This window comes from Lathyrus oleraceus, chromosome 2 (genome assembly GCF_024323335.1).
Source record: "Lathyrus oleraceus cultivar Zhongwan6 chromosome 2, CAAS_Psat_ZW6_1.0, whole genome shotgun sequence".
NCBI lineage: Eukaryota > Viridiplantae > Streptophyta > Magnoliopsida > Fabales > Fabaceae > Lathyrus > Lathyrus oleraceus.
Window position 1 is genome coordinate 359,881,405 of NC_066580.1, and position 12,101 is coordinate 359,893,505.

Below are 12,101 nucleotides of genomic sequence, written 5' to 3' on the forward strand. Positions count from 1 at the left end.
ATTTAATTTATTAATGTTTCCATATGAGTGATTGCAGGATTGTAATTACTCATTTTGAATTTCTTCAAATTGTTTAATGCATATTTCTTATGATGCAAGATATCTCAACCTTTTGTATTCACAGATTAAATTCCTAGGAAGTAAGCCAAGTCCCCTAGGTCAGAAATTTCAAACTCACTCATCATGCTAGATTTGAATCTTATTATTTCAATTTCATTTTATTATGTGACCAATAAATTATCTATATATTTGCATGGTATGGTCTGATCTTGCCCATTTGATCCCTTTACATATACTACATGTTCTGATGTTCATTTTTTTAATCCTATATTGATGAGAAAATTGTTTACTCATTTGTTCCATGCTCTAGATGCATATTCAATCCATATACAACCTTTTTTTAGTATATACACCTTCTCTTATTTCCCTTTGATCTCAAATTTAGTGGTTGTTTGATATAAACCTCCTTCTTTAATGGCCCATTCAAAATAGTAGACTTTATATCGGTAGAGACTGATGTTCCTCATCTAGCAGATACAGAAGTGCCCCATACTTGAAGATAATAAATTGGAAAAACAATACATGTTTGTCAGAAGTGGGATTTGAACCCACGCCCTCTCACGAAGACCAGAACTTGAGTCTGGCGCCTTAGACCACTCGGCCATCCTGACTTGATATTAATATTTTACTTAATTACTTAACTCAATGTTATGAATGCTCAGTTTTGATTTGATTCTGGCATATTTGAGGTTAGACTTATAGTTATCTTTTCTCATTTCTCTCTTTATCTTTATAATCGAATTTTTGTGGTGTTTACAGACATGGAAAGAAAGAAATATTGAATTATCGATGTTGTGATTGAATTTGTGAAAATTATACGACATGGAAATAGGGTGGTGAAGTGACAAAAAACCCAACTAAGTGACACATAGATGAAGGTTATAATGATATGGATGACCAACTAGAAGATATTATCAATGATATTAGAGAAGATTCTTTTAAGAGAACCCATATGTATGACACTTTATGTAGTGACAAGGAAAAGATGTTATATCTGGGGTTCACAATTTTTTCACGATTGTTAGCGGTGTACATATTGTTTGATCTGAAGGAAAATAGTGCGTGGGTGTTTACCAATGATTTCTGATAAACAAACGCTAGTCTTCCAATATATATGAATTTTTGGTAACTTACAGGATCGACTAGATTGATCCTAGGACATGTGTCTCAAGAACTATCATTACGGTGATTTGACTCATGGTTAAGTTTGTTTCTGGTTTAAGAACAGCGAAAAGTGTTTTGAAAACAATTCTAAACGAAATTTATGACTTTATGAATAAAGAGTAAATGACGATGACTTTGTAGGAAAGGGTTTTTTAAAGATAACGAAAGTACTTGGAAAAGGTGAAAATGACTTGAAGTCGCTAGGCTTTGCTTTCTTGCTATTGTTCTTTTAATTAGGCATGAATATACCATGATATTTAGTGCCTCTAAAGTACTTCAAAATTCTTTTGGTTGCTAGTAGGTGACATGTTCTAGGTTTCTCCATCAACCTACTTAGCAAGCCAACACTTTGACAAATATCTAGTTTTGTGTTACATAGATACCTTAGTGAGTCAATGATTTTTTTATATAAGGTTGTATCTACAAGCTCATCTTTTATTTCATTCTTTAATTTATTAATGTTTCCATATGAGTGATTGCAGGATTGAAATTACTCATTTTGAATTTCTTCAAATTGTTTTATGCATATTTCTTATGATGCAAGAAAACTCAACCTTTTGTATTCACAGATTAAATTCCTAGGAAGTAAGCCAAGCCCCTTATATAAGGTTGTATCTCGAAGCTCATCTTTTATTTCATTATTTAATTTATTAATGTTTCCATATGAGTGATTGCAGGATTGTAATTACTCATTTTGAATTTCTTCAAATTGTTTAATGCATATTTCTTATGATGCAAGATATCTCAACCTTTTGTATTCACAGATTAAATTCCTAGGAAGTAAGCCAAGTCCCCTAGGTCAGAAATTTCAAACTCACTCATCATGCTAGATTTGAATCTTATTATTTCAATTTCATTTTATTATGTGACCAATAAATTATCTATATATTTGCATGGTATGGTCTGATCTTGCCCATTTGATCCCTTTACATATACTACATGTTCTGATGTTCATTTTTTTAATCCTATATTGATGAGAAAATTGTTTACTCATTTGTTCCATGCTCTAGATGCATATTCAATCCATATACAACCTTTTTTTAGTATATACACCTTCTCTTATTTCCCTTTGATCTCAAATTTAGTGGTTGTTTGATATAAACCTCCTTCTTTAATGGCCCATTCAAAATAGTAGACTTTATATCGGTAGAGACTGATGTTCCTCATCTAGCAGATACAGAAGTGCCCCATACTTGAAGATAATAAATTGGAAAAACAATACATGTTTGTCAGAAGTGGGATTTGAACCCACGCCCTCTCACGAAGACCAGAACTTGAGTCTGGCGCCTTAGACCACTCGGCCATCCTGACTTGATATTAATATTTTACTTAATTACTTAACTCAATGTTATGAATGCTCAGTTTTGATTTGATTCTGGCATATTTGAGGTTAGACTTATAGTTATCTTTTCTCATTTCTCTCTTTATCTTTATAATCGAATTTTTGTGGTGTTTACAGACATGGAAAGAAAGAAATATTGAATTATCGATGTTGTGATTGAATTTGTGAAAATTATACGACATGGAAATAGGGTGGTGAAGTGACAAAAAACCCAACTAAGTGACACATAGATGAAGGTTATAATGATATGGATGACCAACTAGAAGATATTATCAATGATATTAGAGAAGATTCTTTTAAGAGAACCCATATGTATGACACTTTATGTAGTGACAAGGAAAAGATGTTATATCTGGGGTTCACAATTTTTTCACGATTGTTAGCGGTGTACATATTGTTTGATCTGAAGGAAAATAGTGCGTGGGTGTTTACCAATGATTTCTGATAAACAAACGCTAGTCTTCCAATATATATGAATTTTTGGTAACTTACAGGATCGACTAGATTGATCCTAGGACATGTGTCTCAAGAACTATCATTACGGTGATTTGACTCATGGTTAAGTTTGTTTCTGGTTTAAGAACAGCGAAAAGTGTTTTGAAAACAATTCTAAACGAAATTTATGACTTTATGAATAAAGAGTAAATGACGATGACTTTGTAGGAAAGGGTTTTTTAAAGATAACGAAAGTACTTGGAAAAGGTGAAAATGACTTGAAGTCGCTAGGCTTTGCTTTCTTGCTATTGTTCTTTTAATTAGGCATGAATATACCATGATATTTAGTGCCTCTAAAGTACTTCAAAATTCTTTTGGTTGCTAGTAGGTGACATGTTCTAGGTTTCTCCATCAACCTACTTAGCAAGCCAACACTTTGACAAATATCTAGTTTTGTGTTACATAGATACCTTAGTGAGTCAATGATTTTTTTATATAAGGTTGTATCTACAAGCTCATCTTTTATTTCATTCTTTAATTTATTAATGTTTCCATATGAGTGATTGCAGGATTGAAATTACTCATTTTGAATTTCTTCAAATTGTTTTATGCATATTTCTTATGATGCAAGAAAACTCAACCTTTTGTATTCACAGATTAAATTCCTAGGAAGTAAGCCAAGCCCCTTATATAAGGTTGTATCTCGAAGCTCATCTTTTATTTCATTATTTAATTTATTAATGTTTCCATATGAGTGATTGCAGGATTGTAATTACTCATTTTGAATTTCTTCAAATTGTTTAATGCATATTTCTTATGATGCAAGATATCTCAACCTTTTGTATTCACAGATTAAATTCCTAGGAAGTAAGCCAAGTCCCCTAGGTCAGAAATTTCAAACTCACTCATCATGCTAGATTTGAATCTTATTATTTCAATTTCATTTTATTATGTGACCAATAAATTATCTATATATTTGCATGGTATGGTCTGATCTTGCCCATTTGATCCCTTTACATATACTACATGTTCTGATGTTCATTTTTTTAATCCTATATTGATGAGAAAATTGTTTACTCATTTGTTCCATGCTCTAGATGCATATTCAATCCATATACAACCTTTTTTTAGTATATACACCTTCTCTTATTTCCCTTTGATCTCAAATTTAGTGGTTGTTTGATATAAACCTCCTTCTTTAATGGCCCATTCAAAATAGTAGACTTTATATCGGTAGAGACTGATGTTCCTCATCTAGCAGATACAGAAGTGCCCCATACTTGAAGATAATAAATTGGAAAAACAATACATGTTTGTCAGAAGTGGGATTTGAACCCACGCCCTCTCACGAAGACCAGAACTTGAGTCTGGCGCCTTAGACCACTCGGCCATCCTGACTTGATATTAATATTTTACTTAATTACTTAACTCAATGTTATGAATGCTCAGTTTTGATTTGATTCTGGCATATTTGAGGTTAGACTTATAGTTATCTTTTCTCATTTCTCTCTTTATCTTTATAATCGAATTTTTGTGGTGTTTACAGACATGGAAAGAAAGAAATATTGAATTATCGATGTTGTGATTGAATTTGTGAAAATTATACGACATGGAAATAGGGTGGTGAAGTGACAAAAAACCCAACTAAGTGACACATAGATGAAGGTTATAATGATATGGATGACCAACTAGAAGATATTATCAATGATATTAGAGAAGATTCTTTTAAGAGAACCCATATGTATGACACTTTATGTAGTGACAAGGAAAAGATGTTATATCTGGGGTTCACAATTTTTTCACGATTGTTAGCGGTGTACATATTGTTTGATCTGAAGGAAAATAGTGCGTGGGTGTTTACCAATGATTTCTGATAAACAAACGCTAGTCTTCCAATATATATGAATTTTTGGTAACTTACAGGATCGACTAGATTGATCCTAGGACATGTGTCTCAAGAACTATCATTACGGTGATTTGACTCATGGTTAAGTTTGTTTCTGGTTTAAGAACAGCGAAAAGTGTTTTGAAAACAATTCTAAACGAAATTTATGACTTTATGAATAAAGAGTAAATGACGATGACTTTGTAGGAAAGGGTTTTTTAAAGATAACGAAAGTACTTGGAAAAGGTGAAAATGACTTGAAGTCGCTAGGCTTTGCTTTCTTGCTATTGTTCTTTTAATTAGGCATGAATATACCATGATATTTAGTGCCTCTAAAGTACTTCAAAATTCTTTTGGTTGCTAGTAGGTGACATGTTCTAGGTTTCTCCATCAACCTACTTAGCAAGCCAACACTTTGACAAATATCTAGTTTTGTGTTACATAGATACCTTAGTGAGTCAATGATTTTTTTATATAAGGTTGTATCTACAAGCTCATCTTTTATTTCATTCTTTAATTTATTAATGTTTCCATATGAGTGATTGCAGGATTGAAATTACTCATTTTGAATTTCTTCAAATTGTTTTATGCATATTTCTTATGATGCAAGAAAACTCAACCTTTTGTATTCACAGATTAAATTCCTAGGAAGTAAGCCAAGCCCCTTATATAAGGTTGTATCTCGAAGCTCATCTTTTATTTCATTATTTAATTTATTAATGTTTCCATATGAGTGATTGCAGGATTGTAATTACTCATTTTGAATTTCTTCAAATTGTTTAATGCATATTTCTTATGATGCAAGATATCTCAACCTTTTGTATTCACAGATTAAATTCCTAGGAAGTAAGCCAAGTCCCCTAGGTCAGAAATTTCAAACTCACTCATCATGCTAGATTTGAATCTTATTATTTCAATTTCATTTTATTATGTGACCAATAAATTATCTATATATTTGCATGGTATGGTCTGATCTTGCCCATTTGATCCCTTTACATATACTACATGTTCTGATGTTCATTTTTTTAATCCTATATTGATGAGAAAATTGTTTACTCATTTGTTCCATGCTCTAGATGCATATTCAATCCATATACAACCTTTTTTTAGTATATACACCTTCTCTTATTTCCCTTTGATCTCAAATTTAGTGGTTGTTTGATATAAACCTCCTTCTTTAATGGCCCATTCAAAATAGTAGACTTTATATCGGTAGAGACTGATGTTCCTCATCTAGCAGATACAGAAGTGCCCCATACTTGAAGATAATAAATTGGAAAAACAATACATGTTTGTCAGAAGTGGGATTTGAACCCACGCCCTCTCACGAAGACCAGAACTTGAGTCTGGCGCCTTAGACCACTCGGCCATCCTGACTTGATATTAATATTTTACTTAATTACTTAACTCAATGTTATGAATGCTCAGTTTTGATTTGATTCTGGCATATTTGAGGTTAGACTTATAGTTATCTTTTCTCATTTCTCTCTTTATCTTTATAATCGAATTTTTGTGGTGTTTACAGACATGGAAAGAAAGAAATATTGAATTATCGATGTTGTGATTGAATTTGTGAAAATTATACGACATGGAAATAGGGTGGTGAAGTGACAAAAAACCCAACTAAGTGACACATAGATGAAGGTTATAATGATATGGATGACCAACTAGAAGATATTATCAATGATATTAGAGAAGATTCTTTTAAGAGAACCCATATGTATGACACTTTATGTAGTGACAAGGAAAAGATGTTATATCTGGGGTTCACAATTTTTTCACGATTGTTAGCGGTGTACATATTGTTTGATCTGAAGGAAAATAGTGCGTGGGTGTTTACCAATGATTTCTGATAAACAAACGCTAGTCTTCCAATATATATGAATTTTTGGTAACTTACAGGATCGACTAGATTGATCCTAGGACATGTGTCTCAAGAACTATCATTACGGTGATTTGACTCATGGTTAAGTTTGTTTCTGGTTTAAGAACAGCGAAAAGTGTTTTGAAAACAATTCTAAACGAAATTTATGACTTTATGAATAAAGAGTAAATGACGATGACTTTGTAGGAAAGGGTTTTTTAAAGATAACGAAAGTACTTGGAAAAGGTGAAAATGACTTGAAGTCGCTAGGCTTTGCTTTCTTGCTATTGTTCTTTTAATTAGGCATGAATATACCATGATATTTAGTGCCTCTAAAGTACTTCAAAATTCTTTTGGTTGCTAGTAGGTGACATGTTCTAGGTTTCTCCATCAACCTACTTAGCAAGCCAACACTTTGACAAATATCTAGTTTTGTGTTACATAGATACCTTAGTGAGTCAATGATTTTTTTATATAAGGTTGTATCTACAAGCTCATCTTTTATTTCATTCTTTAATTTATTAATGTTTCCATATGAGTGATTGCAGGATTGAAATTACTCATTTTGAATTTCTTCAAATTGTTTTATGCATATTTCTTATGATGCAAGAAAACTCAACCTTTTGTATTCACAGATTAAATTCCTAGGAAGTAAGCCAAGCCCCTTATATAAGGTTGTATCTCGAAGCTCATCTTTTATTTCATTATTTAATTTATTAATGTTTCCATATGAGTGATTGCAGGATTGTAATTACTCATTTTGAATTTCTTCAAATTGTTTAATGCATATTTCTTATGATGCAAGATATCTCAACCTTTTGTATTCACAGATTAAATTCCTAGGAAGTAAGCCAAGTCCCCTAGGTCAGAAATTTCAAACTCACTCATCATGCTAGATTTGAATCTTATTATTTCAATTTCATTTTATTATGTGACCAATAAATTATCTATATATTTGCATGGTATGGTCTGATCTTGCCCATTTGATCCCTTTACATATACTACATGTTCTGATGTTCATTTTTTTAATCCTATATTGATGAGAAAATTGTTTACTCATTTGTTCCATGCTCTAGATGCATATTCAATCCATATACAACCTTTTTTAGTATATACACCTTCTCTTATTTCCCTTTGATCTCAAATTTAGTGGTTGTTTGATATAAACCTCCTTCTTTAATGGCCCATTCAAAATAGTAGACTTTATATCGGTAGAGACTGATGTTCCTCATCTAGCAGATACAGAAGTGCCCCATACTTGAAGATAATAAATTGGAAAAACAATACATGTTTGTCAGAAGTGGGATTTGAACCCACGCCCTCTCACGAAGACCAGAACTTGAGTCTGGCGCCTTAGACCACTCGGCCATCCTGACTTGATATTAATATTTTACTTAATTACTTAACTCAATGTTATGAATGCTCAGTTTTGATTTGATTCTGGCATATTTGAGGTTAGACTTATAGTTATCTTTTCTCATTTCTCTCTTTATCTTTATAATCGAATTTTTGTGGTGTTTACAGACATGGAAAGAAAGAAATATTGAATTATCGATGTTGTGATTGAATTTGTGAAAATTATACGACATGGAAATAGGGTGGTGAAGTGACAAAAAACCCAACTAAGTGACACATAGATGAAGGTTATAATGATATGGATGACCAACTAGAAGATATTATCAATGATATTAGAGAAGATTCTTTTAAGAGAACCCATATGTATGACACTTTATGTAGTGACAAGGAAAAGATGTTATATCTGGGGTTCACAATTTTTTCACGATTGTTAGCGGTGTACATATTGTTTGATCTGAAGGAAAATAGTGCGTGGGTGTTTACCAATGATTTCTGATAAACAAACGCTAGTCTTCCAATATATATGAATTTTTGGTAACTTACAGGATCGACTAGATTGATCCTAGGACATGTGTCTCAAGAACTATCATTACGGTGATTTGACTCATGGTTAAGTTTGTTTCTGGTTTAAGAACAGCGAAAAGTGTTTTGAAAACAATTCTAAACGAAATTTATGACTTTATGAATAAAGAGTAAATGACAATGACTTTGTAGGAAAGGGTTTTTTAAAGATAACGAAAGTACTTGGAAAAGGTGAAAATGACTTGAAGTCGCTAGGCTTTGCTTTCTTGCTATTGTTCTTTTAATTAGGCATGAATATACCATGATATTTAGTGCCTCTAAAGTACTTCAAAATTCTTTTGGTTGCTAGTAGGTGACATGTTCTAGGTTTCTCCATCAACCTACTTAGCAAGCCAACACTTTGACAAATATCTAGTTTTGTGTTACATAGATACCTTAGTGAGTCAATGATTTTTTTATATAAGGTTGTATCTACAAGCTCATCTTTTATTTCATTCTTTAATTTATTAATGTTTCCATATGAGTGATTGCAGGATTGAAATTACTCATTTTGAATTTCTTCAAATTGTTTTATGCATATTTCTTATGATGCAAGAAAACTCAACCTTTTGTATTCACAGATTAAATTCCTAGGAAGTAAGCCAAGCCCCTTATATAAGGTTGTATCTCGAAGCTCATCTTTTATTTCATTATTTAATTTATTAATGTTTCCATATGAGTGATTGCAGGATTGTAATTACTCATTTTGAATTTCTTCAAATTGTTTAATGCATATTTCTTATGATGCAAGATATCTCAACCTTTTGTATTCACAGATTAAATTCCTAGGAAGTAAGCCAAGTCCCCTAGGTCAGAAATTTCAAACTCACTCTTCATGCTAGATTTGAATCTTATTATTTCAATTTCATTTTATTATGTGACCAATAAATTATCTATATATATGCATGGTATGGTCTGATCTTGCCCATTTGATCCCTTTACATATACTACATGTTCTGATGTTCATTTTTTTAATCCTATATTGATGAGAAAATTGTTTACTCATTTGTTCCATGCTCTAGATGCATATTCAATCCATATACAACCTTTTTTTAGTATATACACCTTCTCTTATTTCCCTTTGATCTCAAATTTAGTGGTTGTTTGATATAAACCTCCTTCTTTAATGGCCCATTCAAAATAGTAGACTTTATATCGGTAGAGACTGATGTTCCTCATCTAGCAGATACAGAAGTGCCCCATACTTGAAGATAATAAATTGGAAAAACAATACATGTTTGTCAGAAGTGGGATTTGAACCCACGCCCTCTCACGAAGACCAGAACTTGAGTCTGGCGCCTTAGACCACTCGGCCATCCTGACTTGATATTAATATTTTACTTAATTACTTAACTCAATGTTATGAATGCTCAGTTTTGATTTGATTCTGGCATATTTGAGGTTAGACTTATACTTATCTTTTCTCATTTCTCTCTTTATCTTTATAATCGAATTTTTGTGGTGTTTACAGACATGGAAAGTAAGAAATATTGAATTATCGATGTTGTGATTGAATTTGTGAAAATTATACGACATGGAAATAGGGTGGTGAAGTGACAAAAAACCCAACTAAGTGACACATAGATGAAGGTTATAATGATATGGATGACCAACTAGAAGATATTATCAATGATATTAGAGAAGATTCTTTTAAGAGAACCCATATGTATGACACTTTATGTAGTGACAAGGAAAAGATGTTATATCTGGGGTTCACAATTTTTTCACGATTGTTAGCGGTGTACATATTGTTTGATCTGAAGGAAAATAGTGCGTGGGTGTTTACCAATGATTTCTGATAAACAAACGCTAGACTTCCAATATATATGAATTTTTGGTAACTTACAGGATCGACTAGATTGATCCTAGGACATGTGTCTCAAGAACTATCATTATGGTGATTTGACTCATGGTTAAGTTTGTTTCTGGTTTAAGAACAGCGAAAAGTGTTTTGAAAACAATTCTAAACGAAATTTATGACTTTATGAATAAAGAGTAAATGACGATGACTTTGTAGGAAAGGGTTTTTTAAAGATAACGAAAGTACTTGGAAAAGGTGAAAATGACTTGAAGTCGCTAGGCTTTGCTTTCTTGCTATTGTTCTTTTAATTAGGCATGAATATACCATGATATTTAGTGCCTCTAAAGTACTTCAAAATTCTTTTGGTTGCTAGTAGGTGACATGTTCTAGGTTTCTCCATCAACCTACTTAGCAAGCCAACACTTTGACAAATATCTAGTTTTGTGTTACATAGATACCTTAGTGAGTCAATGATTTTTTTATATAAGGTTGTATCTACAAGCTCATCTTTTATTTCATTCTTTAATTTTATAATGTTTCCATATGAGTGATTGCAGGATTGAAATTACTCATTTTGAATTTCTTCAAATTGTTTTATGCATATTTCTTATGATGCAAGAAAACTCAACCTTTTGTATTCACAAATTAAATTCCTAGGAAGTAAGTCAAGCCCCTTAGGTTAGAAATTTCAAACTCACTCTTCATGCTAGATTAGAATCTTATTATTTCAATTTCATTTTATCATGTGACCAATAAATCATCTACATATATGCATGGTATGATATGATATTTCCTATTTGATCTCTTTAAATATACTACATGTTCTCATGTGTATTTTTTTAATCCTATATTGATGAGAAAATTGTTTATTCATCTGTTCCATGCTCTAGATGCATATTTCAATCCATATACAACCTTTTTTTAGCATATACACCTTCTCTTCTTTCCCTTTGATCTCAAATTTAGTGGTTGTTTGATATAAACCTCCTTCTTTAATGGCCCATTCAAAATAGTAGACTTTATATCGGTAGAGATTGATGTTCCCCATCCAGCAGATACAGAAGTGCCCCATACTTCTGAGGCAGAGGCAACATATACTATACAGGTTACTCTTGAGATAATTATTAAGGAACCAACTACTAAGGAGACTATTACTGATGATAGGTAGGTTACTCCTCCTATTGATACATATGTCACTACTCCTCGTGAGACAGCTCCTTCTTCGCAAGACTTGGCTGTACTGCTGAATTTTTCACTCATGGACGAAATATCCGGTAACTTCTGGGTGTTTTTAAAAAATGGGTACTTATCAAAATTCTAGATATTTTGATAATTCCATGCTTCAATTTTTACAAGGGTAACATGGGTATTAGTGAAATATTGTGGGTCCCAAGTATAATGAAAATTCAAAATGTTTATATAAGGTTGTATCTCGAAGCTCATCTTTTATTTCATTATTTAATTTATTAATGTTTCCATATGAGTGATTGCAGGATTGTAATTACTCATTTTGAATTTCTTCAAATTGTTTAATGCATATTTCTTATGATGCAAGAAATCTCAACCTTTTGTATTCACAGATTAAATTCCTAGGAAGTAAGCCAAGTCCCCTAGGTCAGAAATTTCAAACTCA

General features: G+C 32.0%; 6 non-coding genes across 6 annotated transcripts; all 6 read right to left on the reverse strand.

Moving 5' to 3' along the window:
* Positions 1-587: 587 nt before the first annotated feature.
* TRNAL-CAA (transfer RNA leucine (anticodon CAA)) lies at positions 588-671 on the reverse strand. Its single transcript has one exon. It is a non-coding gene; the product is annotated as a tRNA-Leu (tRNA).
* A 1,780-nt stretch (positions 672-2,451) lies between these two features.
* Positions 2,452-2,535, reverse strand: TRNAL-CAA (transfer RNA leucine (anticodon CAA)). The gene has a single exon. It is a non-coding gene; the product is annotated as a tRNA-Leu (tRNA).
* A 1,780-nt stretch (positions 2,536-4,315) lies between these two features.
* TRNAL-CAA (transfer RNA leucine (anticodon CAA)) lies at positions 4,316-4,399 on the reverse strand. The gene has a single exon. It is a non-coding gene; the product is annotated as a tRNA-Leu (tRNA).
* A 1,780-nt stretch (positions 4,400-6,179) lies between these two features.
* On the reverse strand, positions 6,180-6,263 carry TRNAL-CAA (transfer RNA leucine (anticodon CAA)). Its single transcript has one exon. It is a non-coding gene; the product is annotated as a tRNA-Leu (tRNA).
* A 1,779-nt stretch (positions 6,264-8,042) lies between these two features.
* On the reverse strand, positions 8,043-8,126 carry TRNAL-CAA (transfer RNA leucine (anticodon CAA)). The gene has a single exon. It is a non-coding gene; the product is annotated as a tRNA-Leu (tRNA).
* A 1,780-nt stretch (positions 8,127-9,906) lies between these two features.
* Positions 9,907-9,990, reverse strand: TRNAL-CAA (transfer RNA leucine (anticodon CAA)). Its single transcript has one exon. It is a non-coding gene; the product is annotated as a tRNA-Leu (tRNA).
* Between the last annotated feature and the right edge of the window lie 2,111 nt (positions 9,991-12,101).